Source organism: Hyperolius riggenbachi, chromosome 3 (assembly GCF_040937935.1).
Source record: "Hyperolius riggenbachi isolate aHypRig1 chromosome 3, aHypRig1.pri, whole genome shotgun sequence".
Classification (NCBI taxonomy): domain Eukaryota; kingdom Metazoa; phylum Chordata; class Amphibia; order Anura; family Hyperoliidae; genus Hyperolius; species Hyperolius riggenbachi.
In genome coordinates, this window is record NC_090648.1 from 264,521,434 (window position 1) to 264,546,559 (window position 25,126).

At 45.4% G+C, this 25,126-nt stretch overlaps 1 pseudogene; it reads right to left on the reverse strand.

Annotated features, from left to right (window-relative positions):
• The window catches only part of LOC137562296 (chloride anion exchanger-like), a 97,931-nt pseudogene that overhangs the window by 9,458 nt on the left and 63,347 nt on the right, over window positions 1-25,126 (reverse strand).

Sequence of the window (25,126 nt, forward strand, 5' to 3'; positions counted from 1 at the left end):
TTTCAGCAGACTTAACAGAAATTCCCTTATTTGTCTTTTGGAGAAATGGTAGACAACTGCTGTGTTCAACAGACAGTCAGGCAGCCAGTATACAGCCAGGTAAACCTGGTCAGAGCACACCTTTTTTTTCTCCAGTTTGCAGTTCGTACAACTGCTTTGTGTGGTGGCTTAGCTGGCTGAGCACCTGAAAAGAAAGTGGTAACTGGGTGTGTCTACAGATATAGAACCACTCTTAGGGTCTGCAAGGAAAATTTGGCTTTGCTATTCACTTAGGAGTGTACTGCTTTTATGGCTACAAATTTAGCATAGGTACAGTCATAAATGCTGGGAAATAGGTGACTGCAGACTGAAATTTAGCTTTAATAAAAACAAATAAATAATATCTGAAACAAAACTGTGTATTATATCATGAACAGCAACAGTAAAAATCAGCTGTAAGAAAAGTGGTATTTGGAAAGTGTGGGAAGAGGTCTTTCCTTGGAGATTTTTCTACTTTGTAACCATTGGGAACATTTTATCTCACTTTTCACTTCCTATCTCTGGGATTACCATGGATCTTCAAGACCCATGATAATAAACACTGGCGCATGTCAGGAGGGCAGCAATATAAAAATGATGGGAGTTCTCAACTCTACATGAGAAGGTTTTATTTGCTGCAGTTTCCATCGGAGAGATAAGAAATTAAGGAAATTTCCCAGAAAGAGGACACATAGGCCCTCATCCAATTAACTTTTTTCTCAGGGCTTTCTCCAAGAAGATACTTTTATCTTATCTAAAAATAACATTTCAGCACTGGAAAATTGAAAAAGTAATTAAAATTCAGTAAAAATGTAATATCAAACTTATTTTTTAGTATTTTCTTGCTTGGAGTGAGCTTTAAAGATATTTTATTGGTAAGGTTTGAAAATACCTCCTCGGAGAAAACACAGGTGAAAAGTTACTAAGATACGGGTCATAGAATGATAAAAACTACAAAGATTGTCTTCCGTCCACATTATCCAAATCTAAATTTTTTTTAGACATTTGTTCTTGACTTTAAATGTAGTGCCTTACAGGCATTGTGTGTCAAAGTAAGGTAAGGCCTGTGTACAAAATGAATCACTTTACATCAACATATGGCACAATTTACTTACCACGTGTTCCCTATTAGGCATGTTTCCATTCATGTGTCCATTTTCATATAGTCCAGATATTTTGTCCTAGTAAGAATGTGGTATTTAATTTAATTGTGTATCAGGATGGAAGTAGTGCTGCACATGTATTACCTTTGTGGTTTTCTGATCATGGAAATAAATGTTGCCTCTTCTAGCTAGTGCATGCAACACTGTGTCATGGATGGTGGGGAACAATATACAAGTCTGAATGTCATCATCAAAGAAACCACAGTGGTTCAGCTTATCCAAGAGCGTACCTTAAAAAACATTCAAAAATATCATTTATAATATAGTTTATTAGACCTATGGTTTTAGAAAGTAAATTTCAAATTATAGTATTTGAATTATCAAATGTCTTGTAGTCCAGCTAATATGGATCATAATATGAAAGTAAAGGAGCAAGGAGTGCATGGAGAGTTGTGTCTATACCATCACTAATTATACATTGCAATTATAGCTAAGCTAGCCTAGGGCCAGAAACTGCACTTTCTTCTGTGCTATGCATGTATCTGTTAGGTATGTGTCATAAGCAGTAAATGAAAAAATAATTGAAACTGAAATCACAAGTAAAGCAAATCTAGTGTTGGGCGAACAGTGTTCGCCACTGTTCGGGTTCTGCAGAACATCACCCTGTTCGGGTGATGTTCGCGTTCGGCCGAACACCTGATGGTGTTCGGCCTTTTAAGTTCGGGTTCGCCCCGAACTTCTAATGGCCGCCGAACAGGGCCGAACAGGGCCCCTGTTCGGCCGAATACTGCCCCCCTATGGGGTCGCAGGCATAAGGGGGGAGCATGCCCTGATCGCGGGGGAGGTCGGAAATTCCCCCCACACCCTCCGCTAGCGCTCCCCCCTCTGCCCGCTTCCCCATTCAAAAGTTTAACCAGCTGAGCGGTCTGGACGAGCTCAGCTCGTCCAACACCGCCAGCGGCTGCCGCTCAGGCCCTGCTGGGCCGATTTGGCTGAAATAAAAAGCAGCACACGCAGCCGGCACTTTGCCAGCCGCGTGTGCTGCCTGATCGCCGCCGCTCTGCGGCGATTCGCCGCGAGCAGCGGCGAAAGAGGGCCCCCCTAGCCGCCTGAGCCCAGCGTAGCCGGAACAAAAAGTTCCGGCCAGCGCTAAGGGCTGGATCGGAGGCGGCTGACGTCAGGACGTCGGCTGACGTCGATGACGTCACTCCGCTCGTCGCTATGGCGACGATATAAGCGAAACAAGGAAGGCCGCTCATTGCGGCCTTCCTTGTTTATTCTGGGCGCCGGAGGCGATCGGAAGATCGCCTCCGGAGCGCCCTCTAGTGGGCTTTCATGCAGCCAACTTTCAGTTGGCTGCATGAAATAGTTTTTTTTTTATTTAAAAAAAACCCTCCCGCAGCCACCCTGGCGATTTAATCAGAACGCCAGGGTGGTTAAGCAAAGTACCTGTAGTGGATGGCCTGGCAGTGGGCGGCACTGTGGAGTGAGGAGGAGGAGTCCGGAGAGTGACGAGTTGAGGGAGGCCGGGCAGCGGGCGTGAGGTCAGAGAAAGGGCGGAAGTACCACAAGGGTACTTCCGCTGAACCGCCCGCTGCCCGGCCTCCCTCAACAGCGGGCGTGAGGTCAGAGAAAGGGCGGAAGTACCACAAGGGTACTTCCGCTGAACCGCCCGCTGCCCAGCCTCCCTCAACTCGTCACTCTCCGGACTCCTCCTCCTCACTCCACAGTGCCGCCCACTGCCAGGCCATCCACTACAGGTACTTTGCTTAAACTTTTGAATGGGGAAGCGGGCAGAGGGGGGAGCACTAGCGGAGGGGGTGGGGGGAATTTCCGACCCCCCCCGCGATCGGGGCATGCTCCCCCCTTATGCCTGCGACCCCATATGGCCCCCAAAAGCTGGATGTTCGGAAAGTTCGGGGTTCGGCCCGAACATGCCGAACATCTCGGCCATGTTCGGCGAACTTTCCCGAACCCGAACATCCAGGTGTTCGCCCATCACTAAGCAAATCTTGCTTAGTTGAGAGACGGGGGGAGGGGCAGCTGCACCAATGGCCTGGGCTGATAATAGCATTTTATCTACTGCATGTTGTTAAAGGGAACCAGAGATGAACGATTCACACAAAATAAACATATCACTTGATAGCTTGTAAAGAATAAATGCTCTACCTGATAATTTCGCCGCTCTGGTGTGCCTTTTTGAGTGTTTTTTATCCATTATTGCTCCAGTAAAATCCAATATGGCCACCAGCTCATATCCCTTCTGCTTCCAGGTTATAAGCTGTTCTGGATGTGCTGTCTAGCCTCTATGACAGTGTTTCTCAACTTTTTCGAGCCAAGTACCCCCTATCGCAATTCAGTTTGAGCCAAGTACCCCCTACCAAGTGCCGCGCGCACGTGTGTGTGCGTGCGTGCGTGCGTGTGTGTGTGTGTGCATGCGTGTGTATACACCCCCCAGGTATTGGTGCCCCCAGTATAGATAGCGAGGTATAGGTGCCTGCTCCAGTATAGGTGCCCTCAGTATAGCTAGGTATAGGTGGCCCCAATATAGCTAGTTATAGGTGCCCCCAGTATAGCCAGGTATAGGTGTCCTCAGTATAGCTAGGCATGGGTGCCCCCAGTATAGCCAGGCATGGGTGCCCCAGTACATCTAGGTATGGGTGCCCCAGTATAGCCAGCCATGGGTGCCCCCAGTATTGCTAGGTATGGGTGCCTCCAGTATAGCCAGGCATGTGTCCCTTCAGTATAGCTAGGTATAGGTGCCCCCAGTATAGCTAGGTATGGGTGCCCCCCAGTATAGGTGCCCTCAGTATAGCTAGGAATAGGTGCCCTCAGTATAGCAAGGTATAGGTGCCCTCAGTATAGCAAGGTATAGGTGGCCCCAGTATAGCTAGGTATAGGTTCCCCCAGGTATAGGTGCCTTCAGTATAGCTAAGTATAGGTGGCCCAAGTATAGCTAGGTATAGGTGCCCCAGTATAGCTAGGTATGGGTGCCCCCCAGTATAGGCGCCCTCAGTTTAGCTAGGTATAGGTGGCCCCAGTATAGCTAGGTATAGGTTCCCCCAGGTATAGGTGCCTTCAGTATAGCTAAGTATAGGTGGCCCAAGTATAGCTAGGTATAGGTGCCCCCAGTTCAGCTAGGTATGGGTGCCCCTAGTATAGCCAGGCATGGGTGCCTCCAGTATAGATATGTATAGGTGCCCCCAAATACAGCTAGGTGTGGGTGCCCCCAGTATAGCCAGGCATGGGTGCCCCAAGTATAGCCAGGAGGGGGACGCAGTGCATGAGGGGAGCAATGCCCACACATAGCGGCGGGGAGGGGGGGTCCACTCCCTCCCTCCCTCACCTGGGCTCCCCCATCAGCGCTTTCCCCCCTCCGACACATTACAGCGGCATGGTGAAAGGAACGCAAACTTCTGCGTTCCACGCTGGAGGTCCGATCTTCTTTGAGCCTGACGCAACTTCCTGATAAACAGGAAGCAGCGTCATCGCTAACAGAGAAGAATCTCCGGCGTGGAACGCGGAAGTAAGTCCACGTTCCTTTTACCATGCCGCCGGTGTTAATGTGTCGGAGGGGGGAAGCGCTGACGGGGGAGCCCAGGTGAGGGAGGGGGGAGTGGACCCCCTCCCCGCCGCTATGTGTGGGCATGCTCCCCCATTTTGCACTGAGTCCCCCTCCTGGCTGTGTACCCCCGGCTGGGGTCTCGCGTACCCCCTGGGGTCCGCGAACCACGTGTTGAGAAACACTGCTCTATTAGACTATAGACAAACAGGGCTGCTGCAGCCTTTCATCTGTGTGCTTTCAACTTTATTATTCTGGCATGCTGTGTGGCTGCCTGTAGGAAGTGTCTCTAGATAATGACTGGCTGCACAGTGCACACAGATACACTTGTCTGTTTCAGAGCTTCTTTCTTGGCAGCAGCAGCCCCTCCCATGTCATCAGAGCTCTAAGTGTGCAAAGCAGGAAACCTGAGCCAGAAGGGGGAAGGCTTGGGCTTGAAAAGACTCCACAGAAGACTGACTCAGCTGTAATGATTCGAGGTCAAACCTAGACTGAATGCTCACAGCTGATAACAGACAGATTAGGCAGAGAAGAATAAAACTAAAAGCATGGTAGGTGTTTACTGTCATGTTCCCACTGAAAAATGTAATAAAATACATGAGGGTGCTTCATCTCTGGTTCTCTTTAAACTGAGACGTAGAGTCCTGTCGATTCATTGTGCAAACTCCCCTTTTGGCTGTCAGTGCAAAATAGAATTTAACATCCATCATGTATCAGAAATGGTATTGATGATACTCTCATGCTTCTACTTACTTTAAAAGCCAGGTCAGAGTAAAATAATAAAAAAAAAAGATCTACTTACCTGGGGCTTCCTCCAGCCCCTGGCAGCTGATCTGTATCTTGCCGCAGGTCTGGTGTTCTGGGATCCCCTCCTTTGCTGATGCCGTCCTCACCGGGATGAGAGATGTCACTTCCTGTACACGGAGGCGCTGTTACAGTGTAACGGTTACTGCTGATTAGCGGTTTGAATTATGCCAGTGGGCAATGGAGAAAGGGACCAGCAGAAGATAAAGCAGCGGTGGGGGAATCATCAGTTTACCGCTGATCTACGGCTTGAATTACTGGTAATGTCGGGCAGTGGAGCGGGGATGCATCTTTCTGTAGGAGGGGGTCATCAGGAGGTAAAATGGGGGAAGGGGGGAGGGCAGACGGATGGGTCTTCCACAGCCACTAGGGCTTATTTTAGAGATAGGGGTTATATTTTGAACATGCTTGAAATATGGGATAGGTCTTACTTTAAGGGGATGTCTTTTAGGGAAACACGGTAGTACCTACATATGTACCAAGCAAACACACCAGCAAGCTGTGTGTGCTAAGATCACAAATAGGGAAAGAGGCAGAGCACTAGATAAAACCCTAGCCACAAAGGAGTAACTACAATATAAAAAACACAAAATCCAGGCTCCTCACCTCGAGCTAGGACATTTAATCACTTGCAGATTTAATAGGGAGGTGCTGGAAGAGGTGTGGCAAGCAAAACAGCAAAGTCAAAATGAACTTCTGCACACTCATGCAAATCCTCATGTGAATCCATTCACAAAAATCATGCAGCAATCAATGCTGTCCCTACGCCTAAGTTAAAAGCTGGGATCTTCATTACAAGAATAAAGTCTCTTTTGTATTCACATACACCGTGTAGAGGTAGCCCAGTGTCGTATGTGTCCTAACTCTGGCCCTGTAACATGCATAGCACAAACATGCACACATTCAGCACATCAAAACCTATCTAAGGCATAGGAGCACATATCCTTACCGTCCTCCACGGGACAGATAGTGCATCTAACTAATCCTGCAAGGGAGCTGTTAGTACCGCTGTGTGTGCTAAGATCTGGAGTGCCAACAATTTCAGCCATGACTATATATATATATATATATATATATGTGTATATATATATATATATATATATATATATATATATACACACATTTCCATTTCATCATAGTAAAAGATATTCATTTCTACTATTCAAGTTAATCTGAAATCTATTTTGTTTCATGTATTTACATGCAAGCTTAAACCAATGGGTACCGTTTAAAAAAAGAAAAAGTCAGATACTCACCTGAGGAGAGGGAAGGCTCGGTCCTAATGAGCCTTCCCTCTCCTCTCCCGGTGCCCTCGGTGCTGCGCTGGCTCCCCCGTTCGCGTCCGCCGCCGCAGGGACTTCGGAGGTCTTCGGGAGCACTCGGGCTTCCGAAGACGGGCCGCTCCATACTACATACGCGCGAGCGCGTCATAGAGGGCGCTCGCGCATGCGTAGTATGGAGCGGCCGCGTCATCGGGAGCCCGAGTGCTCCCGAAAGCTCCCTTCGGCATGCGGAAGTGGCAGTATTTGACCGAACTGGTCGAATACTGCCACGGGGGATCCTGCGTGGGACCGGGCACCGGGAGAGGAGAGGGAAGGCTCATTAGGACCGAGCCTTCCCTCTCCTTAGGTGAGTATCTGACTTTTTCTTTTTTTTAACGGTAAACATTCACTTTAAAAGAAAAAATATACTTTGATGAAAGACAAACTTACTGTCAATGTTGGCAATGTATACATCCACTTCAATTGTTATATATTCCTTTAAAATCTGAGAATGATAAAAAAAAAAAAAAAAAAAAAGATTGGCAACAGTGATAAAAACCAACCTTGTTATTTTCTCATCTAATGACATATACAGTATAATGTCGTTATAATAAACTCTGGTATAGCAAATATTCGGGTATAGTAGACTACCTCTCCAGGTCCCGGCCAATCTCCATTATAAGTCTATGGGAGCAATGCCTGGTATAGTAAACTCTGATATACATGGGCGTCCCTACATATGGCAAAATAGGGCAGTTGCCTCTCCCTGGCCGCCAGCTGCCCCCCCCTTGCCGTCCACTACTAACATTTACTAAAGTTCCCGATCGTTCATTCATTCTCCCCACAGTGCTCTTACTACATTCTCCTTCCGCCCCCTGGCCAATAGAGACACAGCTCTTCCCCACCTCTCCGCCCCTTCCTTATAGCATAGTATCCTATCCACAGAGCTTGTGGATCTGCCACTGGCCCGCCTTTGCCCCGCCCCCACCAGCCAGACGTTCGAGGTCTCGAGTGCTGCTACAATGCATCCCCCTGAATGTGATAGCATGGCAGAGGTGAGGGCGAGCTGCGGGGGTGGGAGACTGGAATCAGCGTAGAGGAGAGAGGACAAGTCTCCTGACAGGCAGCTGTTCCCTGTGTGAGCCCAGAGCTGTGTATATCGGCATGTAGCATATGAACAGTAGGATGCTGATATACACAGCTCTGTGCGGCTCACAGTGCATAGCTGCCTGTCAGGAGACTCACACATCCCCTGCTCTAATCAGCGCTGCTGCCAGGAGATCAGGAGATTGTCACTCCTGATAAAAACAGAGACTGACCACCTGCTGGGGAGAAAGAGCAGCAATAAATACATACATGCTGACAGTGTGGGGGGAAGGGTGGGGAAATAAACAAGGGCACACTAAGTTAGAACAATTATCTAGGACTTTGCTCAGGGACCAGGGTGCCCATAGATCTAACGATTGTGGGCAGATCCACTAAGAGACAGATCTCTCTCTGACTAATCTGATCAGAGAGAGATCTGTCAGCTGCCCATACACCACAAGCTGATTCTCGATTGATTTCAGCATGAACTCTGTCGAGAATCAGCCTTGTGACCCCACATCCACCCCTGCACTGACCCCATAATGTAAAGTGTGTCCCCGGGTTCCCTGTGCAGTGTATGTTACCTGTCAGTGTCCGTCTCTGCACTGCCTCACATACATATCTGCTCTACGTAGTTGCCGGGGTATGCGTGTACATCAACATGCACCCACGTATATGGCAGTAGCCACCCAGGGTGTGTGTATGTGAAGCAGTGCTGAGACATTGGTGGACACAGACAGGTAACGTACACGCACAGGGCACCTGGGCGCACACTTTACATTGGGGGACAGCACAGGGGGTTCTGTAGCGTTCGTGGGGGTCCCTTTCACTACCTGAACTGGGGGTCCCTGTCACTACCTGAACTGGGGGTCCCTTTCACTACCTGAACTGGGGGTCCATTTCACTACCTGAACTGGGGGTCCATTTCACTACCTGAACTGGGGGTCCCTGTCATTACCTGAACTGAACTGGGGGTCCCTGTCACTACCTGAACTGGGGGTCCCTGTCACTACCTAAACTGAATTGGGGGTCCCTGTCATTACCTGAACTGAACTGCGGGGTCCCTGTCACTACCTGAACTGAACTGGGGGTCCCTGTCACTACCTGAACTGAACTGGGGGTCCCTGTCACTACCTGAACTGGGGGTCCCTGTCACTACCTGAACTGGGGGTCCATATCACTACCTGAACTGGGGGTCCATTTCACTACCTGAACTGGGGGTCCCTGTCATTACCTGAACTGAACTGGGGGTCCCTGTCACTACCTGAACTGGGGGTCCCTGTCACTACCAGAACTGAACTGGGGGTCCCTGTCTTTACCTGAACTGAACTGGGGGGTCCCTGTCACTACCTGAACTGAACTGGGGGTCCCTGTCACTACCTGAACTGAAGGTCCCTGTCATTACCTAAACTGGGGGTCCATTTCAGTACCTGAACTGGGGGTCCCTGTCACTACCTGAACTGAACTGGGGGTCCCTGTCACTACCTGAACTGGGGGTCCCTGTCACTACCTAAGCTGTGGGTCTCTGTCACTACCTGAACTGGGGGGCTCCTTTCACTACCTAAACTGTGGGTCTCTGTCACTACCTGAACTGGGGGGCTCCTGTCACTACCTAGACTGTGGGTCTCTGTCACTACCTGAACTCGGGGGGCTCCTGTCACTACCCACACTGGAGGGCTCCTGGCGCTACCTTAACTATCCAGGCCAGCCAGCCCAGCATCACCACCAGTCAACCAGCCCAGAATCACTGCCAAAAAGGCCACAGCATCACTGCCAGCCAGGCCAGCCCAGCATCACCGCCAGCCAGGCCAGCCCAGCATCACCGCCAGTAGAGGAAAATTCAGAAGCCAGGTGAGAGGTGTCTACCATATTAAGGGGCATTCTGTCTATATTGTGAAATGCTGTCTATTTATGTGCCTCATGACTGCTGAATTTGTCTTGTTGGGGGCCTCACGGTTTGTTGGGAGCCTCATGATTGCTGAATTTGTCTTGTTGGGGGCCTCATGATTTGTTGGAGGCCTCATGATTGCTGAATTTGTCTTGTTGGGGGCCTCATGATTGCTGAATTTGTCTTGATGGGGGCCTCATGATTGCTGAATTTGTGTTGTTGAGGGTCACATGATTGCTGACTGCGAGACTATGGAAAAAGCTGAATCATCATCATGATAGCATTAAACCTACTTTTTTAGTTTTTTTAAAAACAGAAAATGAAAACTGGGACGTTCTAAAAAGATGAATACATTTTTCAGGAGTAGGATGGATGAAATTGTTTATCTTCACAGTTTATTTTCAACTTGGATTTTCCATAATGTTCATGTACGAGTTAAAACGTTTGTATTTAGTTTAAATTGCCATGTTGGTACTTTGCGATAGATAAGTGACTTTTGGGTTGCAGTTTGGACACTCGGCCTCCAAAAGGTTCGCCGCCACCACTGTCCTAGTCTAATGTCCCACTATTGCTTAATTCATGTAAATTTAGCTCCACCCGTGACCACACCCGCATTCTGGTCCTTGGCCACACCCATTTTTTGGCGCGGCGCGCTACGCGCGCCGCACAGCTTACCGCACAGCTTACCGCCCCTCCTTTTTGCCCCCCCCTGGAAAATTTTCTGCGGACGCCCATGCTGATATACTGTATTTTCTGCCATATAAGACACTCTGGAATATAAGACGTACCTAGATTTAGAGGGCAAAAACCAGGGGAAAAAAATAATAAACCTGGTGTGCCCATATTCCAGGAACGTCTTGTACATGTTCTCCCCCAAATGGTGTCCTCCTGTGTCCCCATAGCTCCCCCATGAGTCCTCCTGTATCCCCATGTGTCCTCCTGTGTCCCCCATGTCTGCCCATGTGTTCTCCTTTCTCCCCCATGAATCCTCCTGTCTCCCCCATGTGTCCTTCTGTGTCCCCCAGGTCTGTCCCATGTGTCCGCCTGTATCCCAGATGTGTCCTCCTGTCTTCTCCTGTCTCCTCAATGTGTCCTCCTGTCATGCCCAGCTCTCCCAGCATGCCTGCACTACCTCTCCTGACCCCCCTGCATGCCTGTGCTACCTCTCCTGGCTCCCTTCCCTTTTCTGGCCCTCCCCGGTGTGTAGTGGCAGCTGTTTACCTCATCCGTCATGCCTGAGAGGACTCCAGACCTCCGTGCTCTCTATGCGGCTTTCTCTAGTGACGAGCTTGATGACTATGTCATCATTAGAAGCCCGTCACTAGAGGAAGCCGCATGGAGAACACGGAGGTCCGCAGTCACCACGGGCATGGTGGATGAGGTAAGCAGCTGCCAATACACACCCACGGTGGGGCAGGAGGAGGAAGGGGGGACAGGAGAGGTAGCGCAAGCAAGCGGGGGGGGGGGGCAAGAAAAGGAGGGGGGTAGGAAAAGTAGCGCAGGCATGAGGGGGGCCAGGAGGGGTAGTAGAGGCATGCGGGAGGGCCAGGAGAGGTAGCAGAGGCATGCAGGGGAAGCCAGGCACACAGGCAGGGAATCCCCGATGTGATGGCGGGGCGTGGTTCGTATTGGCAGGCGTTCCTAAGTCAGGGATTCCCTGCCTTTGTCGTATAAGACACATTTTTGGGGGAGAAAAAGTGCATCTTATATAGCGAAAAATACGGTAATAAAACTTCTGTTATAGTAAACATTTTTTGGTCTCTATGTGATGCTGATTCTGGATATAGTAAAAAGTGGGTGGTGCATGCATCATATATCAGTGTGAAACCCGTGGTTGGCTGCTCTCTTCAGGCTGGTTGCAGGTGAGTTGATTCCTGATAACATTTGTAAGAGATGAAGAATAGCACTGGCGCTGGATATACAGTACTGTACAAATAAGCAGCGTGGGGAAAATGAGGAATAATGTGAATGTAAACAAAAGAGGATGTAGCATTTCCACTTTGCAATCACCAGTAAAACTATCCTCACAGTCCTCCCGCCAGATTGTATGCACTCCCAGGTATCTCTTCCCTTATTAGCGATGACGCTCTTGGTAGCATGTGAAGAGCAGTACAGGCTACTTTAACTTTTAGTGCAGATCAGAGCAGCCCTACTCACTGCATAACTTAGGAGAGTCCAGCTAGCGGAGGTATCAGAGAGCCTGAAGAGAGGCTTCATGATTTGAGCTGAAAGTGATGTTAGCTGAAAGTTTTGAAGAACATGTGCTGCAAGTCCACCCACTGAGGTATGGGAGCCACTCACAGGAAGCGAATGGCTGCCTCTATTCAGTGATGGCTGCAGTTTTTAAGGAGCCCTTGATACTGTTCCAGCTATATGTCCAGCCTGACTATGCAGCCCTAAGCTGTACTTAACCAGTTCACCCCCAAGGGTTTTTACCCTAACAGACCAGAGCAATTTTCGCCTGTCAGTACTCCTCCATTTTATTCCCTAATAACTTTATTACTACTTATCACAAGAAAATGATCTATACCTCGTTTTTTTCGCCACCAATTAGGCTTTCTGTGGGTAGTACATTTTGCTAAGAATTACTTTATTCTAAATGTGTTTTAAGGGAAAAATAAGAAAAAAATGGAAAAAAATAATTATTTCTCATTTTTAGGCCTCTATAGTTTTAAAATTAAACGTTCTCCTGTGGATAAAACAGACACATTTTATTTGCCCAGTTGTCATGATTATTAAACCGTTTAAATTATGTCCCTATCACAATGTACGGCGACAATATATTATTTTGAAATATAGGTGTTATTTTTCTGTTTTGTTTGTCTTTTGTCTGGTCCACAATTACACGCCCCTATGTAAAGTAAAAGTAATTTTCCATCATAAAATATAGATTAAAAAGCTGAGCCCCTAAGGCAGCTATCTATTTTTGAGGTTTTTTTGTTTTTATTTTGTTTTTTAATTTGGGGGGGGGGGGGGGAGTTGGGGTGGCTTTGGTAATGAAAGTTATTCATTTTATTAGTGTTGGTTAAGTATGTATGTGTCTGTAGGTGTAATTTTACTTTTTGGCCACAAGATGGCACTGGTGAGCATTTTCCCGATATAGGAAATGTTCGCTTTTTTTTTTTTGTACATTTAAATACTATGTGACGGCTTCCTGTTTTCTGAATGGATGCGGCCGCTGTTCGCGGTCACGTCCATTCACTCCAGGCATTGCGATTGGGTAGAGGACAGCTCGGTCCTCTTTCCCAATCGCTCAACGCGGAAACCCAGTGAAAACGGCGGCGGTTGCGGCGCGCACACGTGCGGAGCAGTGTCGGGAACGCGCGACGTATTAAAACGTCATGTTGCCATTAACAGGGTAATGCATGGCGTTTTAATACGTTACAATGCCGTTAAATGGTTAACCTTGTAGTTCACCAAATGTGCACGTGCTTCTACTGTACCTCCAATGGGAGGACAAAGTTGATCCTTTTCAGCAGAGAATGTACCAGGGCATCCTGGGCCATTTCTAGGTCAATTTCTGATATAGTAAACTTCAGATGTAGTAAACTAGTTTTCCTGGTCCCTTGGAGTGTACTATAACGAGATTATACTGTAATTTTAATTACTTGAATTCTGAGAAATTGCAGACTTGTAGCTGCACTGCGTGTTCTGTGAAACTAATACTGGCCATACACCCAGATTATACAATTGTTATCCAATCTTGCATATCTATGTAGTGTAAGGGCTTGCCTGAACTGCTTTATATCAAAATTACATCCACGCTATAGGTTCTCATTTTACATAGATCTTTGTGAAATAGTAGTAACATTGTGCAATTCCGTGGTGTAGCTAAATGAAGATGGATACATATTTCAGTAGGGTGCCCTCCCAGTGCTCCCATATGGTCCCCATCCATCCACAGTACCACCCCCAGTACTGCTATACTGCCATCACAAGCATTGCTTTTTCCCCAAAAGCACATCTCTTCCCACCCAGTACTGTCACCCTCATGTACTGCTGCACTACAATACTGGCTATCCTCCCACATACTTTCACCTCTCACAAATATGCTACCCTCACTCAGTACTATCACTCCTCCATCATGTTAGGTCAGGGGTGTCAAACTAAAATACAAAGTGAGACCAAATTGAACACAGAGAACAAGTCACGAGCCACCCTAAATGTCTAGTGGATCCCTTCCCTATACAGTTCCCTGGTGTCAGGGGGCCTCCCTACTCTATACAGTTCCCTTGTGTCCAGTGGCCCTCCTCATTCCCCTATACAATTCCTTGGTGTCTAATGCCACCCTTCCCTACCCTATACAGTTCTCTGGTGTCTAGTAGCCCCCTCCCTCTCATATACAGTTCCCTGGTGTTTAATGCCTCCCCCCACACAGGTCCCTGGTGTTTAGTAGTCCTCCTCCCTCCCTTATACAGTTATCTTGTGTCTTGTGGCCCTCATCCTTACCCTATATAGTTCCCTGGTGTCTAGTGTCGCCCTTCCCCTTTATAGTTCCCTGGTGTCTAGCGACACCCTCCCTCCCCTGTACATTTCCCTGGTATGTAGTAGCCCCATTCCTCTTCTATACAGCTATCCAGCATCTAGAGCCCCTCCCTCCCCTATACAGTTGCCTGGTGTTTAGTGATCCTCCCTCCCCTATACAGTTCCCTAGTGTCTAGTGGCCCCCTCCCTCCCCTACACAGTTCTCTATTGAGTCTAGTGGCACCCTCCTACCCCTATACAGTTCTCCAGTGTCTAGTGGCTCCCTCTCTCCCTATACAGTACCCTGGTGTCTAGTGCCCTCCCCTTACCCTATACTGTTCCCTGGTATCTAGTGCTGCTCTCTCCCCTATACAGTTCCCTGTTGTCTATTGGCCCTCCTCCTTCCCCTATATAGTGCCCTGATGTCTAATGCCTCCTCCATCCCTTATACAGTTCCCTGGTGTTTAGTAGTCCTCCCTCCCCTATAAAGTTCACCGGTGTCTAATGCCTGCTCTCTGCCCTATACAGTTCCCTGGTGTCTTGTGACCCCCTTCCCTCCCCTACACAGTTTCCTGGTGGCTAGTGCTTTTCCCTCCCCATATGACGTCCCTGACACCTTCAATATAGCTTCCTTGGTGGACTAGAGTGGGTCAAACCTATTGCAGGACAAATTTCACAGCTCTATGAGATAGATTTGGCCAGGTGGCCAGAGTTTGACATGTATGTGTTAGGGGATAGCAAGTTCCCTTCTAAACCTGCTGTACTACAGGGGAACTGCATTACTACATCTGCGCGGGTCTGGGTGAGGCAGCAGCAGGCAACTTTTGAAATGATTACCACTATGTGAAGCCCACATAGTGAAAGTCATTACCACTATCCTGTCAAAATCTTGGCAGCTGTAGGAGGGCCCCAGCCTCGACATTTCTCCTGCTAGTAGTGTTGTTAATGGCTGCAATGTGAATACATGTGTTCAATCCATCCTAGCAGTCACGTTGTTTTGGTACTGTATAATTATTGATACAAAACAATTAAATCCTTCTTACTGTTTTAAGACTTTTCATTCCGGACACATCAATGAATGACACTGCTCCAAAGTCAAGAATTAAAGTGTGAAGATCAATCTTGATCAGTATGGTAGAGAAGGAGGCGCCCGGAGTATGTAGATTATTTATAATTATATTGTACTAGGCAATATTCAGATAATGAAAAAAAAAAAAAATTAAAATAAAAAAATAAGAAATCGGTTGGTCCTACCTTATTAAGGTGGACCCTTCACTCAACATAGAAAGATAAAACTTTTTATTTGGCACTTTAAAAAGACAACGCGTTTCGCGGATAACCCGCTTCCTCAGGTCGTGTAGTATGCCTTTAAGAAAACAAACAGGGCACTCTCGATCACATACATAAGTTCTGCTGTAGATATCTAACAATCATAATGCATTTAAAAAACATTAGGAACATTAAGAACAACCCAATACTTAAACAACGTATCGACAACAAAAAAGAATATACACATATATATATACATTCTCCATACGGGATCCATGAGTAGTGGGATTCAGAGTGACTACTCGGTGTTCCCAGCCTGAATAAAACGAAACCACCTGGATGTCCCATCATAGCGGGAATTGGATCTCTAACATCACACCTGTCAGAACTAATTGATATCCACCTGCAGCCATACGTTAGAGAACTCCCATCATATCTTAAAGATTCTACCCATCTGATCTCAGAACTAAGAGATATTCAATGGCAGGATGGCTACCAATGGTTAACACTTGACGTCTCAGCACTATACTCAAACATACATCATAAAGTAGGATTGGGAGCAGTATGGCACTATTTATCCCAAGATCCGATCATGCCAAGTAAACAAAAATATTTCCTGATCAATGCAATTTCGTTCTCTTTAACTCATAATTATTTTAAATTTCTAGATACTATTTACCTGCAAACGAGGGGAACGGCTATGGGGGCAAGCTATGCTCTGAGCTATGCAAATCTAACGATGGGACGTTTTGAGGAACTCATATTAGGCCCAGGAAATCCCTTTAGCACAAATATTATCATATATAGAAGATACATTGATGATTTGATCCTAATTTGGAATGGAGAGAACGACTCAATAGAGGAATTCTGTAAGTACCTGAATAACAACGATTGGGGCTTTTCGTTTACATCCAATCATAGCTATAACAGGATGGAATACCTGGATCTGATACTATACCATGAGGGAACCACCATCAAATCAATGAACTTCTTTAAGACGGTTGACGCTAATTCCTATATTGATTATAGAAGCTGCCATTACAAACCATGGAGGAACAACATCCCCTACGGCCAGTTCCTTAGGATTAGAAAGAACTGCAGCGATAAAAAAACCTTTGAAAGCCAATCTAAGGTTCTGTCGAAAAAATTTGCAGAGAAATATTATCCAAGCCGATTAGTAAAGGAGGCCAGAAAGAGAGCTAGACACATGGAAAGGAATACTCTGATTGACAAAGAAAACAAAGATACCCGCCAGATACAGGGCAAGGGGGTTAGTTTTATCACGAGATTTTCGAGTCAACATAAGACAATCAAGGATATATTAGCAAAGTCATGGCCCCTCCTACAGATGGATACCCTTCTTAAAACCAACCTTACGGAAAGACCAAGAGTAGTTTTCCGAAAAGCAAAAACGTTGAAGAATATATTAGCACCCAGTCGCATCAAGAAAGACATAAACACTAATAGTATCCCACAACTGACAGAGGATGATCAAGCAGCAAGAAGACAGAAAGAGGTGACAAAATGCCGACAACGAAGATGTCTCTGTTGTGATAGAATCGAAACACACGCGACAAGTTTTAACTCCAGAATCACGGGAGAAGTTCACCCAATTAAGCAAGAAATGGACTGTGCAAGTGACTATATTATCTACCTCATAACGTGTCCCTGCGGACTACAATATATAGGCCGTACCACTCAACAACTCCGGACAAGATGGGGACAACATCGGAGGAATATAACAAACGGCTATCAAAAACACGGACTTTCTAGACACTATAAAACGGCACATAACTGCGACCCTGATTTCACTAAGGTGTGTCCAATAGAACAAATCCCCATCACAATTCATAACAGGACTGGAAAACTCAAAAGCAGAGAGATGTTTTGGATATTCAAATTAAGAACCCTTCAGCCAGAAGGGCTAAACATCTGTCTAGAACATAATTTTTAGATAACATGCACACGCCACAACTTCTTGGCCCTAATTATACTATCGACATTTATTCCATCAGCTTAGGCTAAGACCTTTTTCTCCATCAACCATAAGAGGTGCCTCCCTCATATCCACGCATGTTTATATCATACCAGACAGAGGGGCCCCCCCTCCTACTTCACCAGGGACAGCATACAGGCAATTAATACAGGTCCATCAGCAATCCTGGGATATTTTCCCTAGTTCATATTCCCCCATAGTACCCTATACCTGTCCCCAATGACCCCACCCCTAGGATCTATGGGTATGTGTGTGGTTAGCTAGATTCCATCAGGACCTTTGATTAGTCCAGCATGAGCATTATCCTATTCCGACTAAGGATATAATATGGTTTTATCCGTATTTATATGTCTACCATCATTTTAGGTCCTTATCATGTAATTATTAACCTATTATTTATTGTTCTGTATTTTATTGAGTTTGGAGACCGAACTCCTGAATTATAATCACCTGTTATTTGTATCATTTATGGATATATCACTATACGAATTTTTATCTGTCCTAAATATGCTCGTTCGTTTTTTATATTTATTTGAACACATCTCTGACAGAAATATTTCTGCTCCAAACAGTTACTACTTCTCCTTATTATGGAATTTCTAACTCCTACTGTACATTAATGTTTTTACTAATATTTATTTTTTATTCATTATTTACTGCTCATGCGCAATATTTCATTCGTATTTTAATTGTTTTGTTTCTTTTTCTAGTCCTTTGACCAGCTATTACTGCCCCCTTTTTTGGGGTCTCCAATAAAATGGAGGCCCTATGAGGACGACGTCTAATCTTCCTCCCTCACGCTCAGTCATATTGAGCGCCCAATTACAATGCACTCTTCCACTTCCACGTCAGGCGCTGTATGTTAAATTCGCATGGCACGCGCCGTGAAAAGACGTATCTATATCTGTCCCATAGACTTGTTTAAATGCGAGTCGCGTGGAATGCGACGTAAATTACGTAATGACGCCTGCTCTCCAGACCTTGCTCCCGTCGTCAGACACGGGACCCGTGATGACGTCGGGAGCCGCGCTCAGCTCTGTGACGCGGACGCAGCCATTCTCCTCCCCTCTCCATTAGTTTAAATCCTCAGCGGTAACATGGCGGCCATACAGGCGCCCAGGATCACGCAAGTCTGCCTTCTGGTAAGCGGGTATTTACGAGCCCGAGATATATATATTTTTTCTTTTTCTTTTCCTCCTGATAATAACCCAATACCTCGAGGGGCATTTGCTTACAATGTAGTCTATATTATTATTATTATCTTCATCACCACCACAATATATGTTTATAGTAACGCCTTGATCTTTAGATCTAATTAGATCTGCACACATATGTGTATATATATATACCATGCCCTTTGAAGCTTAGTCTATGCAGTTTTTTTTTTTTTTTTACTCTAACTGTATATTTGCCAGGCTGGGAGCACTGAGCTCTCTCCATGCCCCACTATTTATTTTCTCTGGTCTTGAAAATAGGTGCATGTCCTTATTCAGGCTGGGAACACCGAGTAGTCACTCTGAATCCCACTACTCATGGATCCCGTATGGAGAATGTATATATATATATGTGTATATTCTTTTTTGTTGTCGATACATTGTTTAAGTATTGGGTTGTTCTTAATGTTCCTAATGTTTTTTAAATGCATTATGATTGTTAGATATCTACAGCAGAACTTATGTATGTGATCGAGAGTGCCCTGTTTGTTTTCTTAAAGGCATACTACACGACCTGAGGAAGCGGGTTATCCGCGAAACGCGTTGTCTTTTTAAAGTGCCAAATAAAAAGTTTTATCTTTCTATGTTGAGTGAAGGGTCCACCTTAATAAGGTAGGACCAACCGATTTCTTATTTTTTTATTTTAATTTTTTTTTTTTTTTCATTATCTGAATATTGCCTAGTACAATATAATTATAAATAATCCACATACTCCGGGCGCCTCCTTCTCTACCATACTGATCAACCACCCCCTGTGTGGGGTTACCACTTCTGGCGAGTGGACCATTTTTTCTGGAGCTGCGACCACTACCAGACAAGGCCGAGCGGGGACGGTACTTCCTCGCACGCACAACAAATGGTTGCCAGATTAGCAACCTAATTTTGTGAGTATAACAACTATACTACTACTGTATTTATCCAAAATCTACATATCATACTACACCAGATTGGGCTCCCGGTTTTTCTCCCGTCCCCTTTTTTCTAACCTTCACCTCGCCAAGATCAATCTTGGGCACCTCAATGTAATGTGGAAGTACAGAGTTCCAGTCTATGGTAAATGGGAGATCATCAGTGTTGGTGGGATCACTAAGATGCCCCATCCTGCCATTGTCCAGCTCATCATCAGAATCCATATACTCATAGGATGTGCATAACACACCCTTCTGTAAAGTTAAAAAGTATAGGAAGATTTAACGAGCATGCAAAAGCAGACTTTTTACTATGCATAAACATAATACAATACAAAATACAATAATACAATCAATGAAACACATATTAATCTGCCAATACTCTTGCTTATTTTGTATAATCCATTTTCCATCTAAGCTCATCCAAACCACAAGAACTGCACAGCATGGAACAGGCAATTGATTTAAATCAGTTTAGTGAATGTAATATTTATGTGCTGGAACTGCAGTTTTGATAGTTGGTAGTAAAATGTTCAAGGAACGAGAAATGAGAGGGACCCCCAAGAAAACAAGCAGCAGGAAGAGTATTAGAAGTACAGTAAAGGCGCATACACACACCTGAACTCTTCACCAAACCTCACTTAAAGTGGACCTGAACTCAGAAGTTCCTCTCTGCTTCTAAAAGATATGCAACAGCATAATAACCTTTAAAGAAAAACATTTCTTTGTTACAGCTGATACAAATCATGTAATAAATCTGCAGTGTGTCTACTTCCTGATTTTATGGAAGCAGACATATTGTTAACACCCTGTGTTTACCAATTAACTGCTCTGCCAGAAAAGATTCCTGAACACACAGCTGAGAGACACAGCTGAGAGATTAAATTACGGTGGTGATTAATCACAGATGAGGGGGAATTAGACAGGCTAAACTTTCTAAATACATACGGGGTGCATTTCTCTATGTTTTCCTTCTGTCCGGTGCAAGAGTTCAGGTCCACTTTAAGTATAAGTACGCAAACACTTTAAAGTGCAACCACACCTTGTTCACTGGAGACATAAGAACTCTTGTCTCACTGGAGACATATGGCCCCACATTCTGCTGCAGAAATATGACACCACATCCTTCTGCAGGCATATGACCCACCTCCTACTATAGATGAATGAACCTACGGTATGTCCTACTGGAGGTACTGGACCCACATCTTGCTGGAGAAATATGGCCCCACGTCCATTGGGAGAAATATGAACTCCCATCCCACTGGAGACAAATGACTCTAAGTCCTGCAGGAGACTTTTTAACCTAAGCCCTACTAGAGAAATGTTACCCTACGTGTTACTGGAGACCTGTTGACCCAAACCCTTCTAGAGACATACAATCTCATGTAGTATTGTGGTTGTATGTAAAACCACTGCATATTAACCCAAGAGACAGATGACCCCACATCTTAACTAAGCATGCATGACCCCATGCCCTACTCTAGGTGACCTTGTCACTGGGAAAAGAAACAAGAAGAAATGTCTGCCTAAGAACCTTAGATATTAAAAATGCTTCAAACCTCCTCCACCCTATCCAAAGCTGGTATAAAAAAAGATTTGGCTACATATCACAAGACTACATTTCTCCAATTCAGATATTTATGGTTTGCTAAGTCCATAGGATAATGCTACATATACAAACCCTTGTGCTATCACTGATTCTTGGCAATGTTCATAAAACTGACAGAGCTCAGAATACTTACTGCTGAAAACTGCAGAATTCCTTTGTTTAGTAACTTTCTAATTTTCCTTAAAGCTTTATTCCGTTTGCGGAGTACTCTCACCGGATTAAATCCAACCTGAAGCAATTCAAACATGTAATGAAGACTATCAGCAAAGCCACATGTCAGAGAACATTTTGCCATTAATGAAACACACCTGGGTAAACTTACAGCAGAGGTGAGCTTATCTTTAAAGAAACCAGAATTAGCAAAAAAGATTGGAGATGGACATCTGAAGATCTTTACTCCCTCTTGCTCAAAGATCTACAAAGGAATGTACACAGTTACAGCTCTGCTATGCACAACAGATAACAGACAAAAGGGCACACAAATGCACTGTATGCATATGATTACTCACATCTACATAGCCTTCCTGTTTCTGTAAATGTTAAGGTGCCCATACACTCGTCAGATTGGCAGCAGATAGATAAGAAATGCATCTGATGATCTATCTGATGCGTTTTTAGAAAAATTTTTACCAGGATAGAATTCCAATAGATTTCAGTTTGAAATCTATTGAAATTCGATCTGATGGCATTTTTTTGCCATCAGATTTCCATTAAGGCCAATGCAAACTGATAAGCAATCTCATCAGATCGACCTAAATTTTCCACCCTGCCAGTTCGATGGAAATCCATCGAAATCCATCGAAATCGGCCATCGATCGGTCGATTGGCCAACCGATTTGCAAACGATCAATCGATCGATCGATCGGGATCGATCGGTCGGCCAGAAAATCGGCTGAGTGTATGGGCCCCTTTACTCCTGCCAACACTGGCCACAAGTGTACATTTGGGGCTTTAAAAAAAGGATTTTAATATAAATTTAAAACAGTAATTCCGGACAGTGTAACATAACATGGATATGAAAATGAAGAAATTGCCTGAAGAAAAAACATGAATACTCATAGATAAATATACATCATTTTAGAGAGTAGCATTCGCTAGTATGGAAGTTTGTGTTGTGCACCTTACACAGTAAGTACCTAGCTCAGGACAAACATAATTATTTTTTTTTATTTAAATATTCATTATTTGCCAATATTGCTAAATATAGTAATATTTGCTAAATATAGTACCGTTAAAATGTGGAAATGGCTATATATTAGGTGCTGCGTAATATGTTGGTGCTTTATAAATACAATAAATATAAGTATCACCAGCAGTAATTATTTTCTTATTTTTGTAACAGATCTCACTCTCCTAAAGTGAACCTGAAGGGAAAAAAGTGCCCCAAATGGGTACTTAAGTCAGTAGAGGGAAGCTTATGGATAGTCCAGAGGCTTCCCCATCCCCCTCGTCTCCACCGATCCAGCGCTGGGACCTCCAGAGCCCACTCGACAAGGAGTTTGTTGAGCGGAGCATGCACCCCCACTCCTGTCCGTAAATTAGTGTGGCCACACTGCACAGGCGCAGGCTAAGCTTTTTCCGATAAGCATGAGTGGCTCTGTGCTACTGCACAGGCACCCAGTGCGTCTTTGGAGTGCGGTCGCAAACCTCCAGAGGGTCCAGCACTGGATCGGTGGTTGGGAGGATTACGTGGAAGGATCAAAAGGCTTCCCTCTATGGAAGGAAATATATAACGTTTTCTCCTGGGGATCTAACAGGCTAAGGGCCCGTTCACACTTGCGTTTATGTAAAGAACGGACCGGATGACCGGACCGGATTGGATCCGGTCCGTTTGCATACGTATTGATACGGCTGCGATCCGGATCCGTTTGGTAAAAGAGATAACAAACTATATAAATATTGTTGGAGTGTGGGAGGTCAGCAGAAGGTGCACATGTAGAATCAGGTCCTCCGCTGCGTAGGGCCTCACCTCCAAGTCCGACATAGTGCCAAACAGCTCCAGCACAAAGTCACTGCTGCTCCACTCCAGAAATGCTGGGCCCATGTGTCCCCATCCAAAATGGCCGCTAGAAAACGCATAGGAAGTGGGGTAGAACGTCAGGTTTTTATAGCCAGTGTGTTCTGTGCTTTCCGTTTCCCATTGGTTTCTATGCACGGATGGTGCAGTCATGCACCCGGTCCTGGTGCGTCAGCCAGATGATCCGGACCCAAAAAATAGAGCATGTTGGAAAAGTGCCCGGAGTCCGGATCCGATCCAGCTCCGGTCAGTATTGAACGGACGCGCGTGAACGGACGCATAGACTTTGCATTGCTATGCGGAACTTCCGTTCCGTTTGTACAGTATACGGTCCGGATCCGATCAGGTGAATCCGGACAGCGAACGCTAATGTGAACCGGGCCTTAGTAAGATGATTGTAACCATGTTGTAGCATAAAGTATTAGACTCAATACTGTAAATTGTACTAAAAGAGTATCACACACAATACTTAACCTTTTGCTTTTTGACTCTATCCCCCACATTTGATATCAACAACAGATGAGGTGACTCCAATTCCAGGAGACAGAGTCAAATCTGTTTCACAACAAAATCATGTTACTGGTAGTGATTAATAAATAATGTGAGACATAATTTCCAGTATCCTATATAATAACCTGCCTGTGTCCCTGCATCCTCCTGTGTCCCTGTGTTTAAGCCAGCGCACATGTGCGGCATGTGGGCGGACTTTAGACAGCACAGGAGGATGGGTACAGGGGCGGGCATGTGCGCATGCATTGCGGCATGCATCTGCATAACGGCCGTTGTGTTGTGTGGGCTTGGCGGAGATGACGGGAGACGATGGGGGACGACGAGGGGAGGGGGGGTTGGTTTTGTGAGAGGTGTAGCGGCCAAGGCCTAGTGCCCGATATTGTAATGGGCCTAAGGTTTAGTTAAACAATAATGGGGTTGGTAGAGAGGATGATGTAAGAAGCAGCAGGAGCTGTAATGCCTAAGCGCTTTGAATCCTATTGGAGAAAAGCGCTATAGAAATGTTATTATATTATTGTATTATTGTATTGTATTGTAATGATATTCAGCCGAGTATTTTCCAAGCCAACACTGAGAAGGGTATGCAGTCTTCAGGGGACGCCTCTCTGCATGCTAGATTGTCACCTGAAACTATAACAAACAATTCAATTTTTCAAGGAAAGCCTAGTATGTATATAGCTGTAGATGTCATGTGCCTTAGCAGGAATACATTATTATGTTCACTAGGGATACTGAGCACTGCTCTTTTTCACTCCTGCATAACGGTCACGTTAATAAAACATGTTCTGAATTTTTAGCATATAACCCCTGCTTATGATTTGATTGCTGAAATAAACATGTCTTCAATTAAATGCATGTCAGTTAAATTATCCCCTGTGAGTACCACTGCTATCATTACAAAAGGTGATTGGGAGGGATGCTTTTAATATTATAGCATACTACATCAGAATCAGAATCAGAATCATCTTTATTTCGCCAAGTACGCCAGATAGTGTTCCCGGAATTGTGTGTGGTGCACATGGCATTGGCAGAGACAGGACCAGACAAGGCCTGGCAGACATGAAAATAAATGAGTATACATGGTACAGACAATAGATACAATACTGCACAATATACAATGCAGGACATACAGTATACAGATCCGAGAGTCAGTTTAGGGTGTAGGGAGAGGTCTGCGTATGAGTTCATGGTTCAGAGTGGGCAACAGATGCAGTCTGTGATGCCTGATACAGATCATGGTTCAGGGTGGGCAACAGATATAATCCATGAGTCAAAGATCAGGGTGGCCAACAGTTACATGATACAGTCAAGGTTCAGGGTGAGCAGCAGGTACAGACCGGGTGCCGGTTACGGGTTTGTTTCCCAAGGACTAGAGTTTTCCGGCCTGGCAGGAGTTAGAGTTTAGAAGGAGGATTG